Genomic DNA, 23,212 nt, shown 5'->3' on the forward strand with positions numbered 1-23,212 from the left:
AGCGATCATTACATTTTAGCACAGAAAACCAAGTACAATAATATGTCACCACTTTTTAGAGTTCTTTCTCAGTTTGGTTAGAACAGAGCACAAATCAGCTGTTGAAATTGAAACTGATTATTTCTGAAGTGCCAACAGATGCACAAACTCCCTGGCTAAAACAGGAACATGTGTCTAAATTACATAAACAAGCTGAAGGAATACAACTGAAAGAAAGGTGAAGAGAAAACACTCAATATCCTAAGACGAAGTGAAAATATTTTACAAAATGTTATAAAAGATCCCAAATAAAAAGACTTCAGTGTCAAAGCAAAAAACCAAAACAAAACAAAACCAAAAAGCAACACTTGGGACACCTGCATCTACTATCAGAGTGCCGCTGGAAGCAGCGAGCCAAGTCCCAGCTGAAGCTCCACAGGGCTGCATCCAACCCAGCTTCCTGCTAACGCATTCTGCCACCCAGCATATGATGGCTCAAGAGCTTAGCCTCCTTTCATTCTATCATCCACTCAAAAACAGAACACATGTTCCTGATGGCAACATACTATAACCTCCCAGGTCTTCCTTCTCATTTTCTAGACTTCTTCCCTAGCAAGGCTGTTTCCAATGCCCTGCACGTATTTTCCCTGAAAGTGTTTCCTAAACTTGCCAGATCATCAGAATCAGAGTCCTGGGTTCCTTCCTCGAAGATTATGAATCAGTGCACCTGCAGCGAGCTCTGGGCCTCTTTATTTTTACAAGCATCCCAGATGAGTTCTGTGATCAAGCATGTTTGAAAACAAAGCTGTATGACATAATTATTTTTTAAATGACTTAGTTGTAATGATTATTCTCTCCCAAGAATTTCATAACACCCCTTGTCATAATGGGAGGCCTGGAGGGTACTATATGACCTTGTTAAAGCACCCTTACCAAATCTTTAGTGACATCAGTAAATGGGTTAACAAATCTTTTAAACTTACGTCAAATCATTTCTCAGCCGGCCAATCTTCGAATTAGATAATTCTCCAGAGTCAGACATGTGTGGCAAACTCTAGGCTGGCTAATCAAGAGAGATTCTAACCCTCTGCACAGCTAGGCTTGCCGCACGTGACCTGAAATCCAGGTGCTATCTGCAGCGGGGGTCAGCTCCTCCCCAAATGTTCACACAGAAACAGAGCTAGCTAATTCCCCTGTTAAATATATGAGTCACAATCCTAACAATTTAGACTTCTAGGGTGCACATATTGAAATATATGCTTCCCGGCACAATTCCACATCCAATTACAATAGTAAATCCAATAAAAGCACAATAAAACTGCCACTCAGGAAGTAGAGAAATATGAAGTCATAAGCCAATCAGATATTGTAATATTCTCAGAGGAACAAATGCGTACACCCAAAACTTTCAGCAGATTCCACATTACTTTTCACATCACACATAGGAATCTTTCAGGAGAACTACTAGCTGAAAACTGGAGTAATGGCTTACATCGTAAACTAAATGAAACCCTGAAACATGGTCCCACTTTTCCTGATATGAGTCTGCCTTTGAGATTCACATCTCAGTCTCAAAGCATCAAGTTATAGAAAGTAAAAGCATCAAGTTATAGAAAGTAACCTCAAGCTTCTAGGCACAAAGTTAAAATCTTGTGTTATATTTCAACTGGCAACACAATCAATAGATTTCTGTCTTTAAAGCATGAGATCTTCGGACAATATTATTTTACATAGAATTTAATATAAATGCCAAATATACAAACTTGAAAGCTGTTTTTAAAAGTAAAATGCTTAGCAGTAACCTTTAATAAGATGCAAATTTTTAAAAAATGAATCCAGGCTTTTGCTTTATTACTCATCATAGTTTGTTTGCCACTGTCAGGGCAAAAGTGGAGGAAGACAAAACATATATGCCAAGCTTCACACTGTGCGGTTATTTCTCAGAAGAAATGATGACAGTTTTTTACACAAAAGGATGAAGGCAAAATTTGCTAATAATGAACAAAGTGCCTACAACTCCCATTAGTTATGTAGTCTGTGTTTTACAGAAAATGCAGTGACATTGCAGAGGGTCGGCTGAGAACTTCGTACGAATTAGAGCTGAGTAGCAACACAACCACGAGCTTCCTTTCTCCAGCCCTGGGTGCCATCAGGCAAAAATCCCACAGACTCCCTGTCATGCACACTGTCAAAGCTATTTCTACTTTGTTTAGGAAATTGTTTAAAAAGACCTTTGGGGTCATGTGTAAGAAAGTGTTTGCTTCAAGCATTATGTTCAGGTGAAATGAACGTTACGGGCACATGGCCACATCCAAGGACACATTCACAGAGTTCTAGGAATTGAGAAGAACTTGAAAGTCCAACATTACAAAAGTGATTTCACATCAAAAAGCCAGGGAAAATCATAGCTACATCCTTAGACTGCCATGCTGGGGAAGGGACAAAAAAGAAGGAGGTATCTGTTTCGATCTCCCTCAAGATTCTCTTTAGGTCAAAGAACTCATTTAGGTCCTTATTGACCTTTAGCATATTCTTTAACACTTTGCTAGCAACCTAGCTCTTGGGACAGACTTGAAGCTACAAAATTATACAACACATTTGGATGTAGAATTGCTCATCTAAATACAGGTCACACAGCGGGTTTGATTCCTGTCTGCAGCTCCTGACTCTGGGCTCCTAACAATGCAGACTGCAAGGTGACGGCTCGGTGACTCTCTGTGGTGACGGCTCAAGTCATTGGGTTTCTGTCACCCACACCCAGAAAACTTGGATTGTGTTCCCAGCTCTCTGTGTTAGCCTTGGCCCTGGCCCTGCCACTGCCCCTGCTATTATGAATATCTGCAAATTCAACTAAATAGGAGTGAATTGTCTCTGTCTCTTAGTCTTTCCTGCTTTAAAATAAAATAAAAGTGTCACATGGATGCCCAGCCTATTAGCATAATAATGTAATATTTCAGTAACCTTTGAAATTTAGTGAAATACTAACGTGGAAGGAAGGCTTTCTTATCAAGAGTAATCAACAGAGTAAAAGTAGTTAGAGGAAGAAAAGTTATCTTTCCATTCCAATGTGTGTAACATTTGGAAGTATTTACTTTGAATGAGCTGCACCTTTCTATAATCCTTTAATGCATTTGATTCACAAACTTGAATCAAATAAAACACTTTCCTTCTTATAATTTAATATATTTTTCAATTATAATTTCTCCTCGACAATAAGCAGAAATGTCCCTTATGATCAGAAATCGAAACATCAGGTTTCTACCCAACAAACATATGAAATGGTATTTAAACATCTATAATTAATAAAACATGAGGTATACATTGAAACAATTTCCCTACAACCTTCATCAGATTCACTAAAATTGATAAAAAAAAAATACACTGTTTTCAAGGTGACAGAGCAGGGACTCTCATACTATTGGCTGCACTATAAACTGCTAACTTTTTCAAAAGACAATCTGACCAACTTTTACTTACCTAAATGGTCACTGCATAGACTTCTTGATACAGGAAATCTACAGCTAATTCAGTCTGAGGATGTATGTCAAAGCAAATGTATATACAAGGACATTCACCCTAACCTTTACTTACGAAACAGTCAAAATCTGGAAACAAATTAAATGTTCATCATTCAGGGAGTAGTTTATAACTAGTAAATTTATTCTGCAAATAAATCACCATGCAGAGCAGGTGTGGCACACTGGATCAAGCCACCACTTGGGACAAACACACCCATAACTGGAGTGCCAGCAGATGTCCCAGCTACTTCACTCCTGATTCAGTGTCCAGATAGTATGCTTGTATAAGTAGTAAAAGAAAACAACAAGGTTTAAGTACTTAAGTTCCTGACATTCATCTGACATCCATGCAAAATAGCTTGAAGTTTCTAGTCTTGTCTGGTCCATCCCCAACTCCAACTAGTTGATTTGGTTTCTCTCTCTCTTGCTCTCACTCTCTCTCCCATCTTTTTGTCACACTGGTTTATTTGTCAATATTTATTTGTTTGTCAAATAAATAGGCAAATCTTTAAAAAAAAACAGAACACTATATATACTTAGTCTATCCCGGAATTTTCAAAACCAAGTTCAGAGTGAGGACAAGAAGCCTCCTAAATAAAATATCAAGCTATACATCAATATACGTACTGGAAACCGTAATTAAACTATGTTTACTTTGGTGCAAAAAAAAAATGAACCCAGGCATATTGACGGGAGTCTTAAACCCGTTCAAGGAAAGTACATATTATAAAACTTTTGTATTTCATTTGAAAAAGTAAACTTCTATTTTAAGTCCACTTTTACACAAACTTTTTGAAGTATCCTCATATTAAGAATAGAAAAGAACAAACATCTGTGTGGGAACATGAACATGCAAGCATGGGCTAAAATATAGTTATGAAAGGATAATGAAGACAGTGGTAAATGAGGAAACTGAGGATGCGATTTTTTTAGGATTTTCCCATTTATTTTGCATCTTTCTGCATTGTTTAGACTTTATACTATGTTCCTAAATTGGATTTAATAAGTTAGACTGCTCTTCAGCATCAGATTCCGTGGAATTTCTGCCACATCCCCTGTGGGAAAAAGTCTACCACCCACGGCCCAGCATCCCCAACACTATCAGGCCTCAACACAAAAGTTCCTGTTCAATTTGCGTAATGGATAGTTTCAGAGCTGACACTTCCTCCAGCAGTTTCTCCCCTTTTCTGTCATTCTTATGTCGTTGATGCTGATTTCTACCTTTGCTTCTAAATCACAAACTCTGCTAGCAATGGGCCTGATGATGTCATAACCTTTGGCTTCTGCCAATGGCATCAAGCACACTGTTTGCAAAGTTGCTGATAAATAAATGTTAGATTTGTTTTCATGAGGTTCTAGCTACACTAAAATTGTGCTACAAAAGTAAGAAGCCACCATTTTACCAATCATGTAGATTTGGTAATAAGTCACATCCATATTAAAGAAAGACAGAGGTAATTTAAAACCTATAAATATTTATCAATATTAAACAACTAAGTAAAAAAAATGGAGAAAAAGAGACAGAGATATTAAAAAAAAAAGGTCTATCTAGAAATTCTAAAATGTTAGGGCACTATGCAGACTCAGTAAATATGCTACATGAAACAAGACAATCCAAGCAAAGAAAAAAGGAATCTGATTGAAGAAAGAAAATGCAGTCATTTTCAATACTGCCCATTACAGTCCCCAAACACACACACAAACACACACACACACACACACACACACACACACACACACACACACATTTTGGTTTTAGCTCTTGGTATACATTTGTAACAGTGAATAAGAACTACATCAAAATGGAATGATTATTGATTTCTTAATGGATTACTGCTGCACAAATTTACACTCACCAAAAACCCATCAATCTTTGGGTAATAATTATAAACCTATCACAGCACATATAGCATTCTGACTGAATTGAAAACTTACTGCTATCTGCCGGGAAATGACCAATTTTCTATTTCTCCAGCTCAAACCACAATACAGAATGGTGAGCAGCTACTTACATCAAATGTTATTACAGGACATGTTTGTAACAGCCACAGCATGCACCATGTCTAAATTGCTGTTAGAGAGGTAAACAATCAGGTCCTGGTGGACTTGCTCTTATTATTCATTAGCTATAAAAACTGTAAATAAAATGGGTGTAAGGCAGTTACACCTATCAAAAACCTTTCATCACTGGCAGATGGCAGAGAAGGGGTCAAAGACAAATGGTACATTAGCTGAAGTCATGCTGTTCTGACTTTACATGCTAACTTCAAAATTTCAAATCTGTCCCACAAGCTTTGCAATGACCAAGCGACAGAATTAGTTCTCTTTCTCTTTTACTGGTGTTCTCAGCAAATATCATTTTTACTAAATATCCAGTGAAACACCATTACAATTAAGATACTTTTTTTCAAAAGAAAACCCCTTTATGCCAATTTCATCTAGCAATTGTTAATCATTGGATAATGATGGGAAACAATATCAATCAATTAAGTGTTTAAATCTCATCTTTTTCAGCTGTAGAATTTAGAAAATTCCACTTCCTTCCAGATAGTTAATCCCATTCTGAACACTTTATTTGATCTGTATTATGCACAAAACATCATGAAGGGAAGACAGTTAATCCAACGTAAATAATGATAATTTGGAATCAATAATATATCTATTTTCATTTTCTTGTTGGGTTTTAATCTATCATTAATTCTTTTAGTTAGATACATCAGTTTTGTTTCCTAAAAAATTGTAACAGGCAATTCATGTAATTTTTCCACCTAATTAACTAATTTAAAAAATACATATTTCCAAAACATCCTAGGAGCTAAAGAAATGAGATTTGATTATTTTATAAAGCTCTTCATTTGTGAGTAGTAGGAGACTATTAAATTACCATGATAATCAAACATAATTAAAGTAATAGTAAGCATAATGTAAAATAAAATAGAAAGGCTAAAAAAAAGCTTGCCACTATAAAATAAAACAGATGTGTGAAATAACACAATTGACTTATAAAGCACTAATATTTGATTGTCAGACTTGCTTTTTCGTAGTTTAAATCTTATACCAAGTAAGAAAAAGAAATGTTCCCTAGAACATAATTTGTTCAGACTGAGTTGATCTTACTTTCAAACCTTGGTAATCCAACAAATAAGTATTTCAAAATATAAATACTGAGGCAGGCAGAATGACTCAACTTGCTAATCCTCCACTTGCAAGTACCGGCATCTCAGCATCCCACATAGACACCAGTTCGTGTCCAGGCTGCTGTACTTCCCGTCCAGTTCCCAGCTAGTGGCATGGGAAAGCAGTGGAACATGGCCCAAACCCTTGGGACCCTGCAGCCATGAGGGACATAGGAAGGAAGTTTCTGCCTCCTGGCTTCAGATGGGTTCAGTTCCGGCAGCTGTAGCTACTTGGGGAGTGAACTAGCGAAAGATCTTTCTCTTTTTCTCTTCTTCTATCTTTAAATCTACCTTTCCAATAAAAATATATAAATATTTTTTTAAATAAGTGTTTTGTGGTCTATAAATGACAGAAATTTGTGCCAGGAAATGAGCTAAGTTTCATGCTAGTTGTCATACTTCTTAACATCTTATGACTGTTATTATTATACCCATTATTATTATTCCCTGAGAGAACTGAATTTTAAAACCTAATGAATTGGAAAACCAGTGAAATATTAGCGCTTTCTGACCAAAAAGACTTGAATTCTAACTTGAAAGTCAATTCTCTGAACAACTTCTACAGGACCTTACCCCCAAACAAAAGAACAGTTACATCCACAGGGTCTGTTACTGATCTTAGGCACACAGGTAAGCAAATTTGTTATAAATGGAGTAAACAAATTTAAAAAAAGGAATATGCACGTTGTGCAAGGAAGGAAGAGCAGACCAAGATACAGAAGATCACTATTTTTAATGACGTTTCGTTACTCTTTCTCCCCATGTGACCTTGGGCCTCAATGTACACACTTTTAAAATACACATTTCGGGCCCGGCGAGATAGCGTAGTGGTTAAAGTCCTCGCCTTGAAAGCCGCGGGATCCCATATGGGCGCTGGTTCTAATCTCAGCAGCTCCACTTCCCATCCAGCTCCCTGCTTGTGGCCTGGGAAAGCAGTCAAGGACGGCCCAACGCCTTGGGACACTACACCCACGTGGGAGACCCGGAAAGAAGTTCCTGGATCCTGGCTCCGGGTCGGCGCAGCACTGGCTGTTGCAGTCATTTGGGGAGGGAGTCATCAGACGGAAGATCTTCCTCTCTGTCTCTCCTCCTCTCTGTACATCTGCCTTTCCAATAAAAATAAATAAATCTTTAAAAAAATAAATAAATAAAACAAAATACACATTTCGGAAAGGGTACTATAATATTGAAGGATTTGCTACACAGACATGAAGAAAAGTCAGTTCACAGAAACCAAAGGACAGGGAGTCCATCCTAGAGATCCTGGCCCTATACCTTTTCCTGGAGCTCTGTCAGTGAACAAGATAAATGTTCTTTGAAGCCAGCAGTGTGACAAAGTAACCAGCCACCTGCAGTGCTGGCATTCTGAGTGCCAATTAGAGTCCCAGTTGCTTCACTCCTAATCCAGCTCCCTGGTAAAGCAGCAGGAGATGGCACAAGTACCCAAGGCCCTGGAGATTAGGATGAAGTTCCTGGCTCCTGGCTTTGGCCTGGTCCAACCACAGTCATTGCAGCCATTTAGGAAATAACTGGATGGAAGACCTGTCTGTCGCTCTCTCTCTGTCTCACCCTCTCTATAATTCTGTCTTTCAAATAAAACAAACACATCTATATATTTTAAAAAGATGAATATTTTTCAAGTGTGTGATGAAAGTCAATGCAAATAATCAGATAATATTATATATTACTAAGTATTATTTGAAAATACATGATAATATCAAAGAACAAAAAGGGAGGGAATAGGGCCAGGATGTCCAGGACGGACCCCCGTCCTTTGATTTCTGTAAATTGACTTTTCTGTGTGTCTTTGCGTAGCAAAATCTTTCATGTCACAGTACTTTCTCCAAAACCTGTATTTTAAGAGTACATACACTGAGGCCCAAGGTCCCATGGAGGGAAAGAATCTCAGAACATGATTAAAAATCCTGATCTTCTGGATCTTGATCTGCTGTTCCTTCATTTGCACAAACTTTGAAAAGCTTCAGGTGATCTAAAATAAGGTGACTTTCACACAAAGCTGTAAGAGGTGGTTTTCCCAAACAAAGGAACAATGCAAATGCAAAGTCCCTCAGAAATAAAGAACTTGCTAGTCCGGTAAGAGAAAGGAGGAGATGGAGGCAGAAGACACAGCCAGCCTGAGTATCTTACAGACTTTAAAAGGAATTTTAATTTTAGTCTAATTACAGCAAAAAACAAATTTGTATTGAAAGCAATTGCACATTCTAATCTCATTTCAATTTTGGGAAGTCTAGCTCTGTGTGCAGTGCAGGTTATGCAGAGAAGAATAAGAAAGAAGGCTGGTTACAAACTGAAGTTAACAGTTTATGCTTCAAGCACTAAAAACACAATGGTACATTAGACTTACAGGATTAGACATGGTAAGCACTGCTTATATTCAGGATGTAATTAGAAATGGAGCCATCAGTTTCTGGATGTGGGACTTGAAGTAAAAAACAGTTGTACTAGATGTAGGCTTGAAAGCCACCAAATCATCAGAGGTATCTAAAGGAAAAATGCTGAGGAAGAAGGAAGATGATCTTTGTAGATGAAAACATTGGGTTGCCAAGAAAGGAAGGTGAGCATGAGATGTTGTCCATTCACAGAGTAATCGGCAGCAACTGATTCAAACATTGCGAGTGCAGCCGCTCCTCTATTTCTGTCTCTAAAGTAGGGACTATCAAAAGCTTGTGTTAGCTTTCTGGTGTCAACTTCTGGGTCACTTCCTTTCCCTTAGTGTCAATGATCAGAAGAAAATAAAAACGTACGGCAAGAATAGACACCTCAAAACTCATCACATCACCAAGGTTAGCATCACCCATAGACCGTTAAGTGATGACTTAAGAAATAATTAAAATATACTCGTGTCTCCTTTACATAGGAGTTAGCTAGCTCAATAACCCTACACACAGTGTCTTACTTAATGATGTTGCCTATACATTACAAGTTAAAATCACACCGGATGCAAGCTTAGCATCCCTCACAGCTAAGAAGTTAAAATACCAAATTCAAAGGGTAACCATATTTCAAAGCAATGAAAGCTTTGCTACAAAGTGATAATCAAAATTAATTCGTATCACCAGAGTTAGCTCCTTCAGACAAATGATCCTGAAAATATATCGAAATCTAAAATATACATAAACTCCACACTTAAAAAAAGAGGAGGCATGGGGTGAATGTTGTGGCCTAACAGGCTAATCTACTACTTGGGATAGCCATATTCATTAAGAGAGCGGCTGAGATAGAGCCATTCAACTCCCTGTTAATGTATTTGGGAGTTAGCAGCCGATGGCCTAAGGGCTTGAGCGTTTGCCACCGGCATGGTAGACCCAAATGGTCTTAACTCCTGGCTTCGGCCTAGCTCAGCAGTGGCTGTTACAAGCTTGTGGGTACTGAACCACAACATGAAGTATCTCTGTCTCTCCTGCTCTCCTCTCTCTCTCTCTCTGTCTGTCTTCTATCTTTCAAACAAATAAACGTTTTTAAAGGACACATATGGAGAGATTTTTGAAGTACAACCAATTAGGTAAAACTACATTTTAATTGTGATTTAAAACAAAACTTGCTAACAGTTGAAAGTATTTTCCTTTTGTAAGTCATACAGTATATAAAATATAGAAAAAAGGATAAACACAAAATATGATCGCTTTATACTGAGGGGTCTTTTCAACATAGAAACATGTATGACCTGCTATCATTACACTGCCGTGAAAGTTATATAGACACAACGTTGTACTTTCAGTTCAGTTAGGACTCAGTAGATTCTTTCTCTACTTATTTGCCGTTAACTATCATGAGCATGGTTTACAGAAACTTATGTCAAGCAAATTACAATTCATGACTTTCCAAATAACATACAATTTTGCTGTTAACTTTTTTTTTAGAAAGCACAACCAGGGGTAGAGAAACAATAAAAAGATTTTTCTTAAGTAGATGATCTGCTGCAATATAAACAATGAGAATTGGTACTCTAGGAGCTATTGTATATGCTGCCTTATGTTGGCAGCTAAATGAATAATTACAAATAAATGATTGCAAAAACCAACTAACAATTTCTTATCTAATAAACTGCTAAGACAACCCTCGGATTCATTTAAAAGATATGGAAATAAATGATGGGATCTGGAGCAAAATCTTTGGTGAAGCTTGCGTATCTGACCCTAGGTACTGTAATAATAATGATATATCATAGATAAATATGGTAATTACCACAACTGCTCTGAGAAAACTGAGATCTGGTCTTCTAATCTGGCATAAACAATACTGTCGAATCAATTTCAGGGGGAGCCAAACATGATAAATAGTTTCTAAATGATATTTTCATTTAATTACTGAAAAACCAGTTAAGTATAAACAATAGTTGTATCATATATGCCTTTTTTAAATGTTTCTGTCAAATGCCTGGTTTATAATTTGAGAAATCTAGGATCACAGAGATCAGAAATATTCATTAGCCAAATAATAATTCAAGTAACATATGTAACTAATGTTCAACTTTTCTACTTCTTAGCTCTGACTTCCTACTAGCAAATAATGAAAAGTGTCTGGTGAACTGCAACCTTTCCCCTTGGTATGTGTATATCCTATGTATCAAAATTCCTGATACATCCTTTAAATTCTTTGGTATGTGACACTTGCAAAAAGTTGCATTGTTTGAAGCTCTGGGAAATTGCTAGCATGAGAAATTTTCAGTCCAACTTATAAATCTCCTTCAGGAGTACTGGGAAGGGTCCAGCAAATTAACCACCTGCCAGCAATGTCAGTAGCTTCAGCTACACCACTTCTGATCCAGTTCCCTACTAATATGCCCAGAAATACAGACAACAGATCTGAGGGATTGGGCCTCTGCCCTCTACATGGGACATCTGGATGGGGATTCAGTCTTTGCCCTGGTCTGGATCTGGCCACAGAGACCACTTCAGCAGTAAATGAACAGGTGGAAGATCTCTGTCTTTCCCTGTCTCTCCCTCTCTCTCTAACTAGGCCTTTCCAGTAAGTGCAAACAACTTTTTAAAAAAAGATATTATGGGGGTCCGGCGGCATGGCCTAGAGGCTAAAGTCCTCGCCTTGAACGCCCCGGGATCCCATCTGGGTGCCGGTTCTAATCCCAGCTCCACTTCCCACCCAGCTCCCTGCTTGTGGCCTGGGAAAGCAGTTGAGGACGGCCCAACGCCTTGGGACACTGCACCCACGTGGGAGACCTGGAAGAGGTTCCTGGTTCCCAGCTTCAGATCAGCACAGCACCGGCCGTTGCGGCTCACTTGGGGAGTGAAACATCGGACGTAAGATCTTCCTGTCTCTCCTTCTTTGTGTATATCTGACTTTGTAACAAAATAAACAAAAATCTAAAAAAAATAAAAAGGATATTATGGAAAATGCATAATATAAGAGAACTATGCAAGAATTTCAATTATTTTTGTACCAAAATAAACATTTACTTCACTTCAATTTTTCCATGAACTTTTCAAAGCCTTCCCATCTTATACTCTTGGAATGAGTGTTGAGAAGACAGTTAAAAGCCTAAGAAGTATAACATGTATTTTATTTTATTCTTAGAAATACATATTTACTTAATTAAAGCAGATTTTGAAAGAGTGAGAGGAGGGCAGAGAGAAATGTTTTGTCTTCTGGTTCATTCCCCAAATGGCTGCAATGGCCACTGCTAGGCCAGATTTAAGTCATGAGTTTCATCTGGGTCTTCCATGTAGGCAGGAGGGACCCAAATGCCTGGGCCATTTTCTGTTGCTTTCCCAGGCCATAGTGAGAGCTGGATTGGAAGTGCAACAGGTGGGACACAAAATGTCATTCATACGGTTTACCTTGGTATAGTCATCAGCTTTACCAGGTATGCTGGACCCAGAACTTTCCTTTTTTTTTTTTTTTTTTAAAGATTTATTTTATTTTTATTACAAAGTCAGATATACTAAGAGGAGGAGAGACAGAGAGGAAGTGGAGCTGCCGGGATTAGAACCAGCGGCCACATGGGATTAAGGTGAGGACCTCAGCCACTAGGCCACGCCGCCGAGCCCCAGAACTTTCCTTTTAAAATTGGCTTAAGTGAACACTGCAGAACAGCAGGCTGGGACACCACTTAGGACTACATTTCATATTAGTTTCTGGTGTTCAGTCCCACTGCAATTTCCAATCTAGGTTCATGGTAATTGGTCTGGGAGGTAGCAGATGCCAACGCAAATACGGCATTTCTGACAACTCATTTGGAAAACGCAAATGCAATTCTTGGCTTCTATCTTCAGCCTGGACCAGAACTGACTGTTGTGGGCATTTGGGGAATGAATTCTCAAATGGGTTCTTGCTTTCTCTGTCCCCCATCCCCATCCCTCTCTCTCATTCTCTTACTCTCTCATTCTTTCTCTGCCTTACAAATAAACAAATAAAGGGCCCGGCGGCGTGGCCTAGCGGCTAAAGTCCTCGTCTTGAAAGCCCCGGGATCCCATATGGGCACCGGTTCTAATCCCGGCAGCTCCACTTCCCATCCAGCTCCCTGCTTGTGGCCTGGGAAAGCAGTCGAGGACGGCCCAAAGCATTGGATCCTGCACCCATGTGGGAGATCCGGAAGAGGTTCCTGGTCCCAGCATCGGATCGGCGTGTACCGGCCCGTTGCGGCTCACTTGGGGAGTGAAACATCGGATGGAAGATCTTCCTCTCTGTCTCTCCTCCTCTCTGTATATCCGCCTTTCCAATAACAATAAAATCTTTAAAAAAAAAAAAAAAACAAATAAACAAATAAGGCTAAATTGTTTTTCCAAAAATTAAAACTACCAGGTAATAATATATTTGAGCAGTTCAGTCTCTGCTATTCTCAATACACACAACATACCTGGTTTCTAATGCATCCGGTGTGATTTTAACTTGTAATGTGTAGGCAACATCATTAAGTAAGATACTGTGTGTAGGGTTATTGAGCTAGCTAACTCCTATGTAAAGGAGACACGAGTATATTTTAATTATTTCTTAAGTCATCACTTAACGGTCTATGGGTGATGCTAACCTTGGTGATGTGATGAGTTTTGAGGTGTCTATTCTTGCCGTACGTTTTTATTTTCTTCTGATCATTGACACTAAGGGAAAGGAAGTGACCCAGAAGTTGACACCAGAAAGCTAATACAAGCTTTTGATAGTCCCTACTTTAGAGACAGAAATAGAGGAGCGGCTGCACTCGCAATGTTTGAATCAGTTGCTGCCGATTACTCTGTGAATGGACAACATCTCATGCTCACCTTCCTTTCTTGGCAACCCAATGTTTTCATCTACAAAGATCATCTTCCTTCTTCCTCAGCATTTTTCCTTTAGATACCTCTGATGATTTGGTGGCTTTCAAGCCTACATCTAGTACAACTGTTTTTTACTTCAAGTCCCACATCCAGAAACTGATGGCTCCATTTCTAATTACATCCTGAATATAAGCAGCTCTCGCTATCTTGCACAGTGCCATCCTCAGGAGTACTTGTCTTGGTCTTGGCTCTTCCAGTTGCAATCCAGCTTCATGTATGGCGGTCCCTACCACCTATGTAAGAGACCACGCCTGAGTTTCTTTCTAGTTCCTGACTTTAACCAGCCCAGCCTTAGCTACTGTTAGCATTTGGGAGGAGAAATCGTAGATTTCTCTTTCTCTTTCTTCTTCTGTATGTGTGTGTGTGTGCCTTTTAAATGAAATGAAATGAAATAAACTGTTTTAAAGAAAACAGTTATGCACTGTGACAAAAGGTTTACTGAGGTTGTTTTTATTAATCTTAACAGCGAATCAAAAGACATACACTAACTTGTCTGACTATACAGACATGAAGACTAACATAAAGCACAGCCAAAGCCTAAATCCCATCCTGTTCTGCTACAAAAATTCTGTTCTGTCTATCCCGCTCAGGATGCAAAGATTATAAGGTCATTTTTCCCTGCCCTCAAGGAGATTCCAATCATGAAGAGATAAACTGTATTCTGATAGTCCAGGATTTGTAAAAGGAGACAGCAAATGATAAAGGCTTCCAAGATTAGAGAGATTACTTCCAAATAGAAAGAATCATTTGGCTTTACGGTTTGATAGCACTGTGACTATGGCAGCAGGAACTGTGACCCCGGGGAAGGTTAACTTTAGACACAAAAATATCTGTGTATATGCACTCTGCCATGAAATGTTCTTATGAAGCCATTCGATTTTTTCCTTAAGTTTTTACATGGTGATAATGGGTGGGAAAATACTATGAATGTCTGATATAAAATTTTATGAATTCCAGATATGCAACCAAGAGAAGATACGCAGCACCGTAAGTATGGAAATTTGTAAAATTTCAGAGCCATCCTGGGAATCCACACACCAACAAACACCAACAAATCCATGCATTAAAAAGTCTTCTAGGCAGAGCCAGGCAGGGAGGTACATATGCCATGCTGCCAAGGCAGGCCACCAACCCAAGCACATCTGAGCTGCCATCCTCGAAGGAAATGCATTACTACTGCACAATTACCATTGCAATTACATTCCTTCACAAACAGAGCAGGCTTATTTGTGATTTGGTTTAATTGTGTAATTTTACTTTCATTTCTTCAGTAATTGATTTGAATACAACAGAATTAATAACTATCTTATAGATACACACACATTTCTTTTCAAACAAGGATATTTGAGTTATCTACCTAAGAGTCCTGAGACACACAAAAAGCAAAACTACTCAGTGAAGGTTGTGGGCAACTTCTGGTTTTCAGGCAATGCTTCCAACCACGTGCTATTGATGATGACCAGAAGCAGACTGAAAGTCCTTCCTAGAAGACTGATAAAATATATGTATTGGTATATGTTTCTTAGATATTAATCAGCTTTCCTTGTCATATCTTTGTGTCTATCAATAAAAGAAGAGATTTTATTCTGCCTAACTCTCCTGTCTGCCTAACTGGTAAGTCACCATTCTGGAAGCTCTATAGCTATTGTCTCTAAAGCTCATTACTCTTCTGACAAGACAGATATGCATGGCCCTGTTTTAGCAATAAAGCTGAGATTCCAAAGTTGATGCAGTAACCTAGGACCCACAGATTTGAAAAGTATCAGAACTCACTGTTGACACAACACCAGGGAGAGAGAAAGAAAATGCATTCAATAATAGAATTTTTAAAATATCTGGGGCTAGCATGATGGCTCAATTGGCTACTCCTCTGCTTAAAAGAGCTGTCATCCCTTATTGGCACTGATTCCTCTCCCAGCTGCACCCCTGTTTGTGGCCTAGGAAAGCAGTAGAGGATGGCCCAAAGCTTGGGATGCTGCACCGATGTAAGAGACCAGAAAGAGGCTCCCAGCTCCTGGCTTCGGATTGTCTCAGCTCTGGCTGTGGCGGTCAGTTGGAGAGTGAATCAGTGCACGAAAAATCTTTCTGTCTATCCTCTCTGTAAATCTGCCTTTCCATTAAAAGTAAATACATCTTTTTAAAAAAAATCAATTAAGGATTTTCAAATACCACATAAAATACTAGCATAGTACCACCAGATAAAACAGATTCTGAGACTGCTTAAATAAACATAAGGCTCCCATCTTACTCAGTACATTTGATGTTAGATACAGAAGCATTCTGGATACTATAAACTGTCTAAGATGTTCTTCATGGGCCCAGTGCGGTGTCTAGTGGCTAAAGTCCTCACTTTGAACATGCCGGGATCTCATATGGGCACTGGTTCTAACCCCACCAGCCCCACTTCCCATCCAGCTCCCTGCCTGTGGCCTGGGAAAGCAGTCGGGGATGGCCTAAAGCCTTGGGACCCTCCACCCACGTGTGAGACCCAGAGTAAGCTCCTGGTTCTTGGCTTTGGATTAGTTTAGCTCCTACCATTGTGGCTGCTTGGGGAATGACTCATCAGATATCTTCCTCTCTGTGTCTCCTCCTTTCTGTATATTTGACTTTGCAATAAAAATAAAATAAATCTTCCCCGCGGCGTGGCCTAGCGGCTAAAGTCCTCGCCTTGAAAGCCCCGGGATCCCATATGGGTGCCGGTTCTAATTCCGGCAGCTCCACTTCCCATCCAGCTCCCTGCTTGTGGCCTGGGAAAGCAGTCGAGGATGGCCCAATGCCTTGGGACACTGCACCCGTGTGGGAGACCCGGAAGAGGTTCCTGGTTCCCGGCTTCGGATCGGCCCGTTGCGGCTCACTTGGGGAGTGAATCATCGGACGGAAGATCTTCCTCTCTGTCTCTCCTCCTCTCTGTGTATATCTGGCTGTAATAAAAATGAATAAATCTTTAAAAAAAAAATTAAAAAAAAATAAAATAAATCTTTAAAAAAAAGTTCTTCACTACTCTGAAATGGCTTAAAAATTGTTCTCCTATACAAGTCCAACTGAGACCATGATCTTTTTATAATGTATAGATTTAGAAAATCTTTCCTTCAATAATATTTGTATCTGATAAAATTTTACTGAAGCCTTGTCACTAGTTTAACTTCAGAAAAGTTTCAGCAAAAACAACTCAACAAGGGGATTTTAAAGCTCTGTCGGAATATGATCTCAAGAAATTTTTCTGCAACACTCAAAAACCAAACCTTAGAAATTTCAAGAGTCAGATGGAAAAATCACAAGTTAAGAGAACAATAACAGCAACAACAAAACTGGATGCAAAACCCTGTATCTTCTGCTCAATAGAAGTTCCTTCTTCATTGCTACTTCCCAAGACTAAGAGGAAAACACACACACACACACACACACACACACGAGTTCTTCCTCCTTTTAGTATGCTTAGAGCCTCCTTACCTCTGCAAGCCTATTATCCACTAAAATGGAATGAAAAAGAAAGTAGTTGCTGATGGACAAAAACAAAGTGTTGTCATCATTGGCAGCTTAAAAATACAACTGGTGAGGATATCTCAACTATACAATCACTTGTGTGAAAGATAAAAGCGTTAGTTGAGGCCCAGGTGGCCACTGGAAACAGTATAGTTTATAACAACCACCTATTCTAGGTACTACTATTATTCCATTTTATTTCTATTTTTACTATTTTGAAAGACTTGGAAGGTAGAGTTACAGAGACACAGAGGGATCTACATCTTCTGGTTCACTCCCCAAATGATTGTCGTGGGCTGAGTTTGGGCCAGGCTCAAGCTGGGAACTAGAAGTTTCCTCTGGGTCTCCCGTATGTGTTCAGGAACCCAGGAACTTAGGCTATTTTCCTGTGTTTTCCCAGGTACGTTAGCAGGGAGCTAAATCAGAAATCAGCACCCATATGATACCTGCACGACAGGGGGCTGCTGAAACTGTTGTACACAGTGCCAGCCCTTCATTCTGCTTTATTCAGTTAATCCCTTATTTTCAAAACCTTAGGACCCAGGTATCCTAGGCAATCTAGTCCAATTTTCACTCCTTGGTTCTCAGATATCTGATGAAATAGGCTTTTTTCCTATGGAATCTCACTGTTCCTTCATCTACCTTCTACCAAAAACCACTGTAATCGTTACCAAGCACTGACTTGTAAACACTGGTTTCTCTTTGTATTCCTTTCTTCTTGAGCTAGTCCTCTTTTATATTCCCCATACTTCACCAGACCTCTGATCTTTTTTTTTTCAAGTTAGTTTCATTGGTTGATTTGGAAGTCAAGAGCCATTCAGACAGAGGGAGAGACAAAGATTTTTCACCTTCCAGGTCACTCTCCAGATGAGGGCTATGGCCAGGTGCAGCCAAGCTGAAATCAAAAGCCAGAACATTCTTCTAGGTATCTTTTGTAGATTCTAAGGGCCCAACATCTGGGCCACCATCTGACGCTTTCCCCACGCCTTTATCAAGGTGCTGGATCAAAGGCAGAGCAGCCAGAATGCTGGCACCATACGTCACACTCTTTCTTCTCACATACCTAAAGTCTCTGTCACAGGTCTACCCCATTAACAGCATAAAACAATTTTCTTACCAGAAATAGTTTCTCTTAAAACAAAATTTCAACATTAATTTTAGCAACAGTCAGTTTTAATCAACTTTTAAATTGATGAACAATAAACCTGTTTGGCACATGTAAGATAGAACAGAAAACTAAGTAGAAGTTTTAACTCATTCAACTCAGATTTCCACATCCCATGCTACAATGTCTCCTTACCACTGCCAAACGTCAACTCTGTATTAACATGTACATTTTTTACCAAATCTTGGGCTAGGAATGAATGTCTCTCATAAAACAATTCAGAAGATACAGTGTTACCTGGAAATTGTACTGTATAGAGGCATTAAGTAAAGACATTATATTCTGACTAAATCTAAATTAATATTCAGTAAGTCTGAAGAGAGTGTTCATCCATGAAAAATACCTCTTGACTTCATATTTATTATCAATTGCAATGATGCATTTTCAGAAGCCTACAACATCACTGAAATTTCAAGGTAAAAACCTATGAGATCAGGGTTACTATTATTATCTCTCACACACAACAGATCCATACTTCTTTGAGAAAATGGCTAACTGAATTTTCTTCTTAATTATGAATTCAGTGGTTGGAAAAAATTCAAAAAATGTAGAGCAATTTAGGAGTAAAAGTCCTGCTTACTTTCATCTATCTCAAACTAATATCGACAGTTTGATGTTTCTTTCTTATCCTTACTCTTCATACATGCAAAACATACAAATATGTATACACATAACGTTTAAAAACAAAAGCAGCATTCACTTGTACATACAGGTATATGAAATCAACTGTCAGGTTAACTGCAGCATCTCCAATTTTCCATCAAAAAAAAGTTATTGCCTATTGTACTCAAACTGCAAACTGTAGGGACAAATAAAACTATTCAAATACATCAAGTGGCTTTACTGTGGTAATTTATGTAAACCTCATTCATTTTAAATGTTCCTGGAGGAGGGGGGTAATTTTCTTTTTATTATTTTTATTTAACTCCTGATTTCAAAAACCCACATCAGGCCATTAATTTGTCATAGTTTGCACAGATCACACTGTCCGATTCATACTTTGAAAGTTTAAAAACAAAAGACTCTGGACTCCCACATGGGCATCATTCAAAGTCCAGCTGCTACACTTGCAATCCAGCTCTCTGTCAATGTGCCTAGGAAAGCAGTGTTGGATGATCCAAGGGCTGAGATCACCATACCCCAGTGAGAGATGTGGAAGAAACTTTGGTCTGACTCATCTCTGGCCATTTTAACCACTAGAGGAGTGAACCAGTGGATGGAAGATCTCTCTCGCTTCTTCTCTTTCTGTCTCTACATTTCTTTAACAAATAAATAAATCATAAAGAAAAAACGAAGGAAGGAAAGAAAGAAACAAAGAAGAAAAAGAAGACTCACAAAAAATATATCATTTCCTTTTCTAGTTCTCTGTATGTCAAAACCAACATTACTTCTTTCAAATACTTGGAGGAAATTCAAAAATCTAACAAAATTTACTTGATATTCAAAGAACCTGTGCTTGTAATTTTAAAGCAGCACCCCAAAAATGATTTGGTACTATCTACTTATTTGCAGTATCCAAAAACTCTTAAATGACAAAATTATAAGCTTTAGATAACATATGAATGATCTGAGCAACCATTTATAATAGAAATATATTAAATGTTTACAATCAAGAATCAAATATAAACCTTCAGTCCTAAAAAATATAGAATACTTCTAGTCTAGAAGGTAATAAACATATTGAAAATTAACCAATCTACATCTCATCATATGGATAATTAAGATAGACAGACATCTCATTTAAAAATCTGCAAAGCACATTTTATAAAAAATTATTTCCACATATAAATGTAACTTCTTACAATATGCATACTCTTAAATAATAGGAACAGAAAAGGATATTTATAGGGAATGAGAAGTGGTGCGGTAGGCTGACCCTCTCTCCTGTGCATGCCATATACGCACCAGTCCATGCCCCAACTGCTCCACTTCCGATCCAGCTCTCTGCTTTTGGCTTGGGAAAGCAGTAGAGGATGGCCAAAACCCTTTGGACCCTGTACCTGTGGTGGAAGACCTAGAAGAAGCTACAGGATCCCAGCTTCAGATTTGCTTAGGTCTGGCTGTTGCAGCCAGCCACTTTTGGCGTGAACGAGTGAACGAAAGCCCTTCTCTCCTCATTTCTCCTCTCTCTTCAAATGCCTCTCAAATAAAAATAAGTAAGTACCTTTAAAAAATGTAAAAGATATTTATGAAAAATGACCATTAAAAGAAAATGTTTTAAACAGAATGTTTTATGCAGTTTCAAAAGAAAATGTATCCCTTTAAAACTCAGCTAGAAATTTTCTTTGTTAATTTAAATAAAACAAAGCAATGTTTCATTTAAAACCCCAGCACTTCAAAATATGACCAAGCCCTGCATGTCGGTGGCTTGGTAAGAAAGAAGTGATACAGTCAAGTGTAAGGAGAATCACGGCTTTTGATGTTAATAAGGAAGCAATGACAAAAATGTCAAAGGTGTAGACATGCAGAATGTTCATTTATAAAGATGTGACTCTGCACTGATTAATTATATGCTCCTCAAAATACCTAGAATACATGGGAAAAGCAAATTGAAGTGTTCCATCTTGTGCAAGCTACTAAAAACATTTTTAAATAGAACCAGCTCTAAAATGACAAGTACATGGGATACAATTTGTAACTTCTAAATGGTGCCAAATAACGAAATTCGTAGTAATAGTAATAGTAGCAAAGACGATGATGATGGTTTCCACTGAACATAAAACTTAAGGAACTGCTTAGAAACTTAGAGATCATATTTTTGAGACTGAATTACAGATTACAATTTTTTTTCAAGAATAAGACGTTATAAAAGATATAAAAATGAACATACATCCATATGCAGAAAAGCTCAAGTAGGGTTATAGGGATTGTTTTTGTAACTAAAAAAGTAAGTTTCCAAATTGCTTTAAATAGAACAGAGCATATTATTTAAGTAGTCATACATAACATGCTTAACATAAGTAGTTCATTCACTCAACAAAAGTGTATCAGGTTCCTACAATGCATGTTGCATGCTAGGGATGAGAATACAAATAAGATACACCTCTTACCTTCAAAGATTCACATTTAGGAAATCTCTGATTAACTCTTTCCTATCAATTTGTGGCCCCAAATAGGCTAATATGGTTTGAAAAATATTGTTATTAATATCCAGCAATTAAGTTATCTTTTCTGAGGATATAATTTTGCTATGAAATCTCATTTACTATTGTCAGATGACTGCAGTGATTTCATGAAGCATGAAGCTCATGTGGTATTTTTACCTCTGACCTGTTAACTATAAGCTCCTTTAGATTTCCTGCTACCTTTCTTCTCAGGCAGCAACACTATTTTCCATCTCTATCTAAAATACATTTTAAGACATCTTAAACTTACGATCATAGAACACGTCAACATTTCTGTGAACGTAAGTTTGAATTTATGGTATTAGTAGTCAAGGTATCATTTAGAGCCACTGCAAAATTATGTTCATAGAATGAAACTATAAAATCAACACTTAGCAAAACCAATGCTGAAGTATACATCACACTAAAGAAAATGAATGGCTCTCAAGTCAGGAAGAATTGGTTGCAATGGGCGGGCACTGGTGGCACAGGAGGTAAAGTCACAATCCCTGATACTGGAACCCCATATGGGTGCCCGTTTGTGTCCCCGCTGCTCCACTACCTATCCAGCTCCATGCAAATCCACCAGTGGAAGATGGGCCAAGGGTTTAAGCCCCTGCCACCCATGTAGAAGACCCAGACAGTGTTACTGGTTCCTGACTTTAACCTGGTTCAACCAGTCTTTGCAGCCATTTGGAGAGTGAAGCAGCAGATGGAAGAGCTCTTTAATTCTCTGTCAGTCACTGCTTCTCTGTATAAAAAAAATGACTTTCAAAATCTTAATAAAAAAAGTTAAATAAGCAGAGAGAAGAAAACAATAAGGGATCCCTACAAGTATTTTAATTGTTCCTGGATCTAAGGAATCTAAATCCATGTCCACTCAAGAGAAGGACTTGGACAAAAGAAGTTCAGCCCAGAAAAGGCAATGCTATCTATCTCTAATATGATATTGAATGTATTAGGCTCTCTTAGTCTGATGCTATTAAATATTCGGGTTATATAACTCACTCCTTTTGTTCAGATTCCTTGCCCACTAAATGGCCTTCACTGATTGCCCGCATAGGTCAGTATACAAGAACAAAGAGCTCTAATCAAGCCAACTAGAGTGATCCATATCTAATGCTGGCTGGAGTTTTCTCTGTTCTTTCTTTTCTTTACTTTTTTTTTTTGGTGTGTTTACTCAATTTTTAATCAAGGCATAGACATACATCAGCACTCTGCCTTTAAATATCAATTTTGTAAACTCATGTAATAGGAATCACCAATGGGACAACGATCCAATACTCGCAAGGATGAGGATCAATTCCTGTATTATCAATAATTTCACAGGGAAAGGTTGTTCTGATGAAAAATAAGTATCTGTTTGCCATCCCGTCTCGGTCTCACTATGTATTTCCAACTCACACACTTTTGACAAGCTTGAGAGGCAAACTGTAAAAAGCAATAAATTTCATCCAAAGTGGATATCAATTATGGTGAGCACATCATACCTGTTTAC

The 23,212-nt window shown here is 38.3% G+C and overlaps 1 protein-coding gene across 11 annotated transcripts in view; it reads right to left on the reverse strand.

The window, feature by feature from the left end:
* Positions 1-23,212, reverse strand: part of IKZF2 (IKAROS family zinc finger 2) — a 164,811-nt gene that overhangs the window by 115,027 nt on the left and 26,572 nt on the right. Inside the window, exon 1 of one of the 11 annotated variants that reach the window (XM_058664968.1) lies at positions 18,789-18,993. The exons of the other annotated variants lie outside the window; for them this stretch is intronic. The gene's annotated coding sequence lies outside the window, so the exon portion shown is untranslated. Of the gene's footprint in view, positions 1-18,788; positions 18,994-23,212 lie in introns of those variants that run through there. 11 annotated transcript variants of the gene reach the window in all.

This window comes from Ochotona princeps, chromosome 5 (genome assembly GCF_030435755.1).
Source record: "Ochotona princeps isolate mOchPri1 chromosome 5, mOchPri1.hap1, whole genome shotgun sequence".
Lineage (NCBI taxonomy): Eukaryota > Metazoa > Chordata > Mammalia > Lagomorpha > Ochotonidae > Ochotona > Ochotona princeps.